We start from the raw sequence: 10,608 nt of genomic DNA, 5'->3' as shown, positions 1-10,608 counted from the left end.
AATTCCAAAATAGCTTTGAAACAAAATGAAAACAACTCCTGGATCTAATTCATAAATTTAGCAAAATCTGAGATTCTAAGATCAATATACAAATATGAGTGGTATTCTTAACTACCAGCAATCAGAAAAACAAAAATATTAAGAAATCAATTTCAATTATAATAGCATCAACAACACAAAACCCCTGAAAAGAATTTTGGAAAATAGGTAAGAGGTCTCTCTATAAATAACAAAGTATTGATGAAATAAATTAAGTAAAACTTAAGTAAGTGGAAAGATAGACCATGCTCATGAGTTGAAAGTTAGGACATTATAAGAAATGTCAATTCTCTTTATATGAATTTGTAGAGTCAATTATAAATGCCAAGCAGTCCTTAGACTTAGTATATTAGTATATACTTAGTATACTAGTATATACTTAGTCCTTAGTCCTTAGTATATTTTAACTTGTTTTGGTTTGTTTATGCAATGCTGGGTATCAAACCCAGGGTCTTGGACCTGATGGGCAAGTACTCTATCATTGAACTATAGTCCCAGCCCTCAGCAAACTTTTTTTGTTTTTTATTCTCATGTGTATGGATGTTTTGCTTGCATGCCTGTCCTGGTTCCTGCAGAGGCCAGTAGATGGCATCTGATCCCCCTGAAACTGGAGTTACAAGCAGTTGTGAGCAGCCATATCAGGGTTGGGAATCAAACCTGGGAACCCTGAAAGAGCAGCCAGTGTCTCCGCCCCCCACCCCCGGAAGATAAGTTTGTAATCATATTCATGTACAGAAACTTTAGCAGTGTACATTTAACCCAGTTTAGTGACAAGTTCTTTGGCCTTTGCCTTTTCCAGCTTGGCAACTCAAGCCACAGATTTAGGAAACAGAACATTACCTACCCAGTGGTGGCAGATCTGAAATGACTCATCATATCTGTCCTTGTAATTGGTCCTAACAGCTTCCACCAGCTGAGCCAGAGCACCCTTGTCTTCGGAGTTAACCTGTGTGAAGGCAACAGTGGTGCATGTCTTCCTGTGGACCAGCCGCCCCAGCCTGGCCTTTCCCTTGATGATGCAGTAGGGGACCCCCATCTTTCGGCACAAGGCAGGCAGGAAGACCACCAACTCAAATGGGGTCTATATCATGGGCAATTACCACCAGCTGAACTTTCTTGTTCTTCACCAAGGTAGTGACTGTATTGACCCCTGCTCAAAGGATAGGGTCTCTTAGTTGGGATGTAGTTGAAGTTTTCCTGTGTCCACACAAGGCTTCTGCATCCTTGCATTTCTGCAGCTGCTCAGACCCAAATAAACACACAGGCTAATATTATTTAAAACTGCTCAATCATTAGCTCAGGTGGGCCACTAACCAGCTCTTACACTTAAACTCAGCCCATTTCTGTTAATCTAGATGTTGCCACATGTTCCGTGGCGTTACCTGTGTGCCTGTTACATGCTGCTCCCTGGAATTCTCTTCTCTGTTTGTCCCGCCTATACTTCCTGCCTGGCTACTGGCCAGTCAGCATTTTATTTATACAGAGCGATATCCACAGCACTGGGATGTCCCCTTTGCCAGCTGCTTTTTTCTCAGCACAGGCCAACAGCCTTTGCTTCTTTTACCTTGTCTCTGGCCTGTACATGTGGGCAAGCTTATGCAGCTGGGTAGCTGTTTGTCATCCAGGGCCTGGGGGAACTGGTTAATGGCAAGAGGTACTTTGAGCTGCTTTATAGAGGATGGCCCTTTGCTGCTGCAGCCTAATGTAGCCAGCGGGGCTATTTGACGAAGCTTGTGAGATCTCTTTTGGGCTGGATGTCCTGCCCAGTGCCGAAAGTTCTTGGGCCTTTTCTCAAACAAAAGATTCACCACCTTTTTGGCCTCCTGTTTCCTCATGACAACAGGGGTCAGGGCCACCTTCTTCCCCTTGGCCTTCTTTCCCTTGGGCATCTTGCTCTGTTGGAGGAGAGAGAAAGCGCAGTCAGTGTTCTTAACCTCTAAGCCATCTCTCCAGCCCCAGAAAATCTTCTTATAGAAATTAACAATCTGATTCTAAAATTTATATAAGAAATGAAAAGTAATAGCTACAGCATTCATGGAAAAGAAGAGCCTTGCTGGAAGAGAAACATTTTATTTTAGGGATGATGAGTAAGCTGTAATAATCATAAAGGAATGCTGATTTTTGCCTAGGCAAATTGATCAGTACAATAGAAAGACCATGTTTAAAAGGTCGAATGACTTTTTAAGCAAAAGTGAATTTAAGAATGATTGTGGTGATATTGTGTTCCCCAAAATATTGTGCACCCTAATAAGCTTATCTGGGGTCAGAGAACAGAACAGAGGCCAGAAAATGGTGGCACACATGCCTTCAATCCCAGCATTCCAAAGGCAGAGATCCGTTCGGATCTCTGTGAGATCAAAGCCACACTGGAAACAGCCAGGCATGGAGACTCATGCCTTTAATCCCAGGAAGTGATAGCAGAAAGCAGAAAGGTATATAAGGCATGAAAACCAGGAACTGGAGCTGGTTAAGCTTTTAGGCTTCGAGCAGCAGTTCAGCTGAGAGCCATTCCGATGAGGACACAGAGGCTTCCAGTCTGAGGAAACAGGATCAGCTGAGGAATTGGCAAGGTGAGGTTAGCTGTGGCCTGCTTTTCTTCTCTGATCTTCCAGCATTCACCCCTATAACTGGCCTTGGGTTTGTTTTTATTAATAAGACATTTTAAGATTTGTGTTACAAATGATTTTGAATGGGGAAAGGGAGTCCTTAAATGAATAATAGTGGATCAACTTGGTTTCTGTAACAAAAAAATTAAGTTTGACTTTTAACTAAAAATAGATAAATTATGTCTGGCCTGCAGATAATCTAAAACTGCAAAGTTCTTAAAGAAAACTTCAGGACTGTACTTTTTAAATCTGGTAACCCACAAAGATTTCTTAGATAGCTAAACTACAAAGTTTAATAGAATTCATTTTTTTTCTCAACAGAGGTAAGATTTTAAAATGAAATGAAGGAAATAACTAAACTTTATGACCTCAGACAAAGAAGAAAATGGCAGCAAAGAATAGGAGAAGAAATTAAAATATAGAGGCCTTTTGTTTAGCATTAAAATACACTGATGGGCATGAATAACAGAAATAAAATCTAACAAAAATGAGGGAAAGATAAAGACAAGCAGACTGGAGGCACACTATTAGACAACAAACCCACACCAATGTCCAACACTTTAAGCAAAAAAGATACTACACTACATATTTGCAAATGTGGCTAAAATCAGTAGTTTGAAATGTTGAAATAGGAGCTGAGAAAATGGAAGCATCATATATTGCTGATGTAAGAATATATTAATAAAAGTGTGTGGAATTTGTTGTGGGGCATAAATCTATTCGTAGGTACATACCAAAAAAATAAATTATAAAACATATACCTACAGAAGGAATTTAAAATTTATTTATTTTTTATGTTCATTGGTGTTTTGCCATGGGTGTCAGGTCCCCTGGAACTGGAGTTACAGAGAGCTGTGAGCTGCCATGTGGGTGCTGACTTGAACCTGGGTCCTCTGGAAGACCAGCCCTCAGAAGGACTGTTTTGAGATCATGTATCCACAATGCTATTTATAGTTAATGTCCATAGCTGGAGGAAGTATAGCTGACTTGAAATATGCTCATCTAATAGAATCAACACAGCAATTGAAAATGGATTGAGAATACACACCACAACACATGCAAATACCAGAAGCACCATATTGAATTAAAGAAGCCAGGTGCAGAAAGGAGCACCTACTTACAATACCATATTCAACAATAAACAAAATTAGCTCCTGGAAATACAATAGTGGCTTACTCTTGGGTGTACAGACAAGAGCAAGGGACTACAAAGACAAACAGATTTCTAGAGTCCTGGGAAGGCTCTGTATCTTTATTAATATTTTGTTTACACGGAGAGAGAGAAAGTGTGCAATAAGCAGGTTAAGATTCACTAAACTATATGCTTTAATAACTGTGTATTTCACTATATGTAATTATATCTTAGTAATACAAGTTCCACCCGAAGAAAAACAACAGAACAGCAATCTAAAACCGACATTTTCAGTTTCCTAATGTGAAATTAAAGCTTGAAAAAGGAAGCTGTTCCACTAAATTTACATCTTCCTCCAAGGTTTTAATTAACTATAAAACAAGACTCCCCTAAACCCAATGCCAAGCTGTCATTCAAGGATAAAGATCAAGGCTTTCACCAGAGTGGAAGGGGAAGCCAACTAAATCTCCAGGATTTCATGGAGTTGGGGTAAAGATGGTGGATCACTTGGGGATTGATTGTTCTTGGCTTGCAACTGGAGACTGAACTCCAAAGGCAAGTCTAAGTCTTAATATGCGGTAAAAGAAAGATGAGAAATCAAGAGAGTGAGGGAGTGAGACAGTTAGAGAGAGAGACAGACAGAGACAGAGAGACGGAGAGAGGCAGGGAGCACCTGACAAAGAGAGCCAAATACTGAGTTGTAGTCCAAGTCTTAACATAGAATGTGGATGTTGCAGCTGGGAAACAAGCAAAAAAAAACAAAAAACAAACAAAAAACAAAAAACAAAAAAAAACCTACATTGTTTACCTTTTCTTTGCTTTTTATCCCTTTTAGGTCTTCCTTAGAAGATTGGGTGCCCCCCACACATACACACTTGCTTATTCACCTAGCAATTCAAATGTCAATCTCAACTATGGAAATGTTCATAGACACTCCCAGATATAAGCACACCCACCATTGGACCACCATGTCAACAGATAAAGTAGCCATCATACTCTGTGTATCTAGGATAATAAGGGAGATACATCTGGAAGTCAAGTCTCTGAAAACCTTGCACAGTATTCTGTGGTCCCTATATATGATGGTCAGTGGGGAGAGGAAGCTGGAGGGAAGGGTGAGAAGCATATCAAAAGGTTTGATACAGAACACCAAGAAAAGTGATTCAGTGAGGGGGTTTCGTTGTTCTTCCCATAGGGCTAAGAGTTGAATTCTGACCATTCCCTTTCTGTAGAATCCAGTGTTGCAAAATACACAAGTTAGTGTGGGAGGGCGGTGGTGCCTTCGATGTGGTCCATCCCCTCTGTCTCCCAGGCAACTTCATATTTAGGAAGAAAATACGAGATTAGGCACCCGGGCTAGCTCTTTCTGATTTCCTCCTCTTGGTTCTACTTTTTAAAGTTTATCTATTATTGTTATTATTAATATTCATTTTTTTATTATTAGGTGTGTGTGTGTGTGTGTGTGTGTGTGTGTGTGTGTGTGTGTGTATAGACATGCACATACCATGGCTTGTGTGCAAAGATCAGAGGATGACTTTTAGGATTTGACTTCTCATCGACTATGGGCTCCAGGGATCCAACTCAACTCCTCAGGCATATGTGCCAATGTTTGCACCCACCAAACCATCTCACCACCCCTCCTCTTGGTTCTATAGCCGTCAGTCCAATTCCATCTCCTTAGAGCCTGATCTGTGATTAGAAATTCACACTAAGGTGATAATGGGTGATAAAAAAATTTAATGGCAATCCCAAGTGTTAATGGCTATTCCCATCAACTAACTACCAGCAATATACTAGCTAATTCACTTGCAATCTATCACACTTCAGCCTATGGGAATAAAAGGTAGATATTCCAGGCTGTCTGGGGAGATATAAGGGTATCTATAGCTCAATTTTCCTAGCCAAGCCTAGTCTTGCGCTTGCCTAACATATGGCCACTACTGACCCTGTGCAAAAAGAGCATATTTCCAGCTCCTTGGTATGCTTTCAATGAAAACCTACCTGGTGGTTGGTTTTATTATTATTATTATTTTAATGACAACAGCATGGACACATTTAATGAGACCCTGTCAGGGTCACAAACACAGGTAAGTGCCATGGAAGCCAGTATATAAGGAACATGCCTTGCCTTTTCATGGTTAGTGGAATTCACAACCCAACTATTTCTGCTGTTCAATTAAAGAGAATTATGGCACTTAGTTTATGGTGTTTAAGTACATGTATGCATGTTTGAGAAATAAGATTGGGCAGTAGTGGTGCACGCCTTTAATCCTAGCACTCAGGAGGCAGAGCAGGCAGATCTCCGTGAGTTTGAGGTCAGACTGGGCTACAGAGTGAGTTCCAGGAAAGGCGCGAAGCTACACATAGAAATCCTGTCTTGAAAAACCAAAATAATAATAATAATAATAATAATAATAATAATAATAATAATAATATCCAAATAATTGTTTGAAAGTCTTATAATGGACCTTACTTGGTCAGAGATGAGCACATGGACATGGCCGCACCCTTGCCTTGATGAAGATTGTTTACTGGAGAAGAAGCCCTTCCTATCATATCCAAATATAAAACATGGGCTCTGAAAAGCACGGGTGCCTGACAGGGTTTGGTAATATAAACGGTTTCTCTGAATGTAATACTTGGGGTGAGATGAGAAGACAGCAATATGATCCTGCTGGCGCAGTGGTTCTCAGCCTTCCTGATGCTGCGACCCTTTAATACAGCTCCTCACTTTGTGCTGACCCCCAACCACATAAATATTTTGTTACTACTTCATAACTGTAATTTTGCTACTGTTATGAATCATAATAAATGTATCTGAGATGCAGGATATCTGACATATGACCTCCAAAGGAGTCCCAACTCACAGGTTGAGAACCACATGTGCTAGAGGAAGGATCAAGGGGTTAGATTAGCCTTTGAGGAGGTATAAAAAAGAGGTGAGACCCTGAGGTAGGAAGGTTAAAGCATGTGTGGTTGTCTAGTGACAAATAGTCAGCCCTGAAAACATACATATAAGTAACATTATATGGACTCAACAAGTTATATTTCAGGATATATATATATATATATATATATATTATACATTATATATAATATTACATGTATCATATTATAATATGATATATGATATGCGTCTAGTAACAGTTGATGAAAAAAGAGACCATGAGTTTGAAGGAGAGTAGGGAGGAGTATATGGAAAGGTTTGGAGGGAAAAAAGAAATGAAAAATGTAGTTAAATTATAATCTCAAAAACAAACAAATAAAAATGAAACAAAAGAAGTCTCTGTTATCAGAGCATAGAGCAAGAAGGTGTGAAAGAAGCAGGAGGCTGCAGAAGAGATGGAGGCCAACTCTGGTGGACTATCCCAGGTCATACAAAAGCGTTTTTTTTCTATCACAAGAGTGAGGGAGAGCAGTTTGGCACCATGGCACACACCTGAAATCTCAGCAGTTTGGAATGGTAGCCAGGAGGACCATGGGTTCTGGGTCACCTGAACTGAGGCCTGAGATCCTGTCTCAGAATCTAAAACAAGACCAAGGGTGACGGAGAGCCACTGAAGTCCTTCAAGCAAGGAAGTGACAAGACAGCTTACTCTAAGCATGGGCTAGTTACCTCCTTTCTGGTCATTCATCTTCAATGAACTAGGAAATTGCTACTGTATGATCTCTGAGGTTGTGTCTCTGATACTCTATGATTCTTAATCCATAGATACATCTTTTATTGGGAAATATCAGCAATTGGTGCAGATACTTCTAATTCTGGATCTTGGGACCCAGTGGCTCCTGAGATGTCAAGATGACAAATGTCATGCATAGAGGGGATCTATATATAATCCAGTTGGAAATATAAAGGAATAATGTGTGATTCCCCATGTTCTTTCTGCCCCAGTGGCCAGCTGTGCTTCCAAGAAATACCACATTGAGGATTACAAGGAGCATAGCTAAACAACCTGTAATCAGCAAGTGAAATGACTAAATAATAAAAATTAGTTAACTACAGTTGGTCTTTAATAGCCTCAGGTCTTATATCTGCAGTTGCAACCAGATGTACATCACAAATATTTCCTTAAGAATAAACATTAACAGAAAAATAAAAACAATTCAAATAAAAACAGTACAGTATAATGCCTATATATCATTGATCTTGCATAAATATAAGAAAGTATAAGTAACAAAGATGATTTGGAGCATAGGGGAGAATGTGTTTTGTCTGTATGTAAATACTACAGGATTTTGTATAAGGGGCTTGAGCAGCTGAAGAGTTCCTCTCAGAAATGGCCTGGCATTAGGGGGAGCAAAAACATCATTTCCCTTTATCTTTGCCTAGCTGATTGTTCAGCCTTCTTTAATGCTGGTCTTAAGCCAACTTCTACTGTTATTCAAGCTGCCGCAAACACACAACATTTACACACAGTACATCAACATACACATACACATACACACACACACACACACACACACACACACACACACACACACCGTACCAACACACAGAAACACACAAACACCCCCCATACCACATTTACAAATAAAGTCACATACTGAAACAAGGCGTCACCACCACCACCACCACCACCACCACCACCACCACCACCACCACCACCATCATCATATGAACCCTATGCATTCATTCTAACACACATTGCTAAAGACATTTGAGATCACTGCTGGTACATGTCACACAGTTGATGGTCAACTGATGTTGCAAAGCATGCTCACCTTGGAGGTGGTACATTGCAGCCATTCAATATGAACCTTTGTTTATCTAGTCTCTGAAGTAGAGCTGACTTCACTCCTGGGATCATCAGAGCTCATAAGAAGACACAACAGCACTTGGCAATTGAGAAAAGCTTTCCAGGTGCTGAATAATAATAGGCTAGCATGGGCTTTTGGCCCTGGCAAGAGCACACAGTAAGTAACTGCCAATCCCTACTTCAAGTCATACTCTTAACATCCAGTGAGCACTCTTAGCTCCAGAGGAAATTGAGGTGATACTAGACGTAGCTATGAAAACAAGTGCTTACAGATTCCACTTTGTCTCTTCATCCTCAGAGGAAAAGGATGGTATTTCTAGAATTCAAAACAGGAAAAGAAGAGAAAAAACTATCATTTTCCTTCTTATCTTTGCCCTGCTCATCTTCAGACATCTTTGATTTTGGTCTTATAAATGTGCACTCCAACCCAGCACCAGGACATGGTCAGGGCACCCACATGAACCTGGGCTGTGAGAAGGTGAGGACCTGGGATTTGGATGTAAAGTCCAAAGTCTGAGACTTGCTTCTGTAAGAAATGTCTGTATGATCCTAGAAAAGTTACTGTTTCCAAACCTCAGTTTCCCCATCCATGAAATGAGATAACAGCTTTACAATCTTTACAAGTACAGTTTTCTGTGTGAGGAAGGTCCAGTTGGATATCTTTCTCTTATGTCTCTTACCATCACTACTAAACCAGGGCAGCTGACAGTTGGCCTCTCTCAGTGCCCCTGCCTTTTCTTCCACTCTTTTCTCTCCATGGTTTCTTCTATTTTTTAATGCTCATTTTATTCTTTTATGACTATATTTAGCTTAATGCTCTCTCAGTGCAAAAGGTCTTGAGCTGGATTGGTGTGAGCTTGGTTGGTGCCTCCTCTCCCCACCGTGGGTGAGGGTGGCCCACTGTTGACCTTGGCTCAGATCACAGAAGGTTCAGTGGACTGGGAGGGAGATGGAAAAGAAAGCATATACTACATCCCAGCTGCTCCTAGCCTGTGGCTGTGAGTGGCATACCTTAGTCCTGGGGGTGGAAGTGCTAGTCCTTCTGAGGGTGGGGGTTGATGGATTCAGAGGGTGCAGGGAGCAGAGAAGTGAGACTGTCTCCTGGGAAACAGGCCTGCCACTTCCTCCTCCTCCTAGTTATTCTGCATTGTTCCTGTTGAATACCTCATCTTCTTAGGTGAGAGGCCCTAGCTGTCTCAGCCCCTCCCCCGCCTCCACTGCCACCTGCCTGTCCCCCTCTACACAAACCCTTCCCTCCAGGCAGCAGCAATCAGCTTGCACTGCACTGTCAGAGCAACTTCAGGAAGGAAATCATGTTCATAGGTTTGGAAAAAAAAAAAAGAGAGAGAGAAAGAAGGGGGAAGCCTGGGGATAGAGAAAGAAGAGGCTCAGTGGGCCTTGGACACATAGGGAACCATTTCTCACAAGCCACTCCTAAGCTCATATGAATGGAAGTTCCTGAAAAAGGACAGATGGGTGTTGAAGATCTTTCGGACAGAATGACAAGAACGAATGTGGTAAATGCATTGATTGATGGCCTTCTGTTATTTTGTGACTATGAAAGTTCCCGTAACTACTCCCAAGTAACATGTGATTCAGGACCACCCGAGTTAGAGTTCATGGGCCGTATTTGTTCACTTGTACCGGGCCCAGAGAAAACTATATATTCCCTTTGGAATAAGGCAATGTTTTGCCTTGACTGTATTGACGCTACATCCTTTGTATCATTCCAATTCATGGAAGCTGGCAGAGATCTCATAGTTTACACATCCCATCAGAATCAAGCCTTCCAGGACTGGCCTCTACTTAATCCCGCTAAGAATAGCTAGCAGTCCAACTTTGAGTTGAGCTTTGGGCTGAGCTCTAACTTCCTCTACCCACAAGATGAGACAAGCAGACTGCTAGACAGACTCATGCAGTGTCACATTCCCTGGTGGCTCCCAGATGAGCTGTAAGCTCCCTGAAATTTCATGCAATTAAAAAAAAAAGTGGTCTTTGTAGGTATTTAACATGTGAAGAGGTGAGGGCCTCTGGCCTCAAATCAATGTCCTATAAAGCTGTAGCCTGAGAAATT

At 41.1% G+C, this 10,608-nt stretch overlaps 1 long non-coding RNA gene across 1 annotated transcript; it reads right to left on the bottom strand.

Moving 5' to 3' along the window:
- Nucleotides 1-745: 745 nt before the first annotated feature.
- On the bottom strand, nt 746-8,852 carry LOC121832092 (uncharacterized). Its single transcript, XR_013042095.1, has 3 exons — nt 8,805-8,852; nt 1,851-1,934; nt 746-985 (listed from the first exon to the last, which is right to left on the bottom strand). It is a non-coding gene; the product is annotated as an uncharacterized LOC121832092 (long non-coding RNA).
- Between the last annotated feature and the right edge of the window lie 1,756 nt (nt 8,853-10,608).

The sequence above is a fragment of the Peromyscus maniculatus genome, chromosome 9, assembly GCF_049852395.1.
Source record: "Peromyscus maniculatus bairdii isolate BWxNUB_F1_BW_parent chromosome 9, HU_Pman_BW_mat_3.1, whole genome shotgun sequence".
In the NCBI taxonomy this organism is placed as follows: domain Eukaryota; kingdom Metazoa; phylum Chordata; class Mammalia; order Rodentia; family Cricetidae; genus Peromyscus; species Peromyscus maniculatus.
The sequence above is the reverse complement of the archived record's forward strand: the minus strand, read 5'-3'. Positions and strand labels throughout refer to the sequence as shown.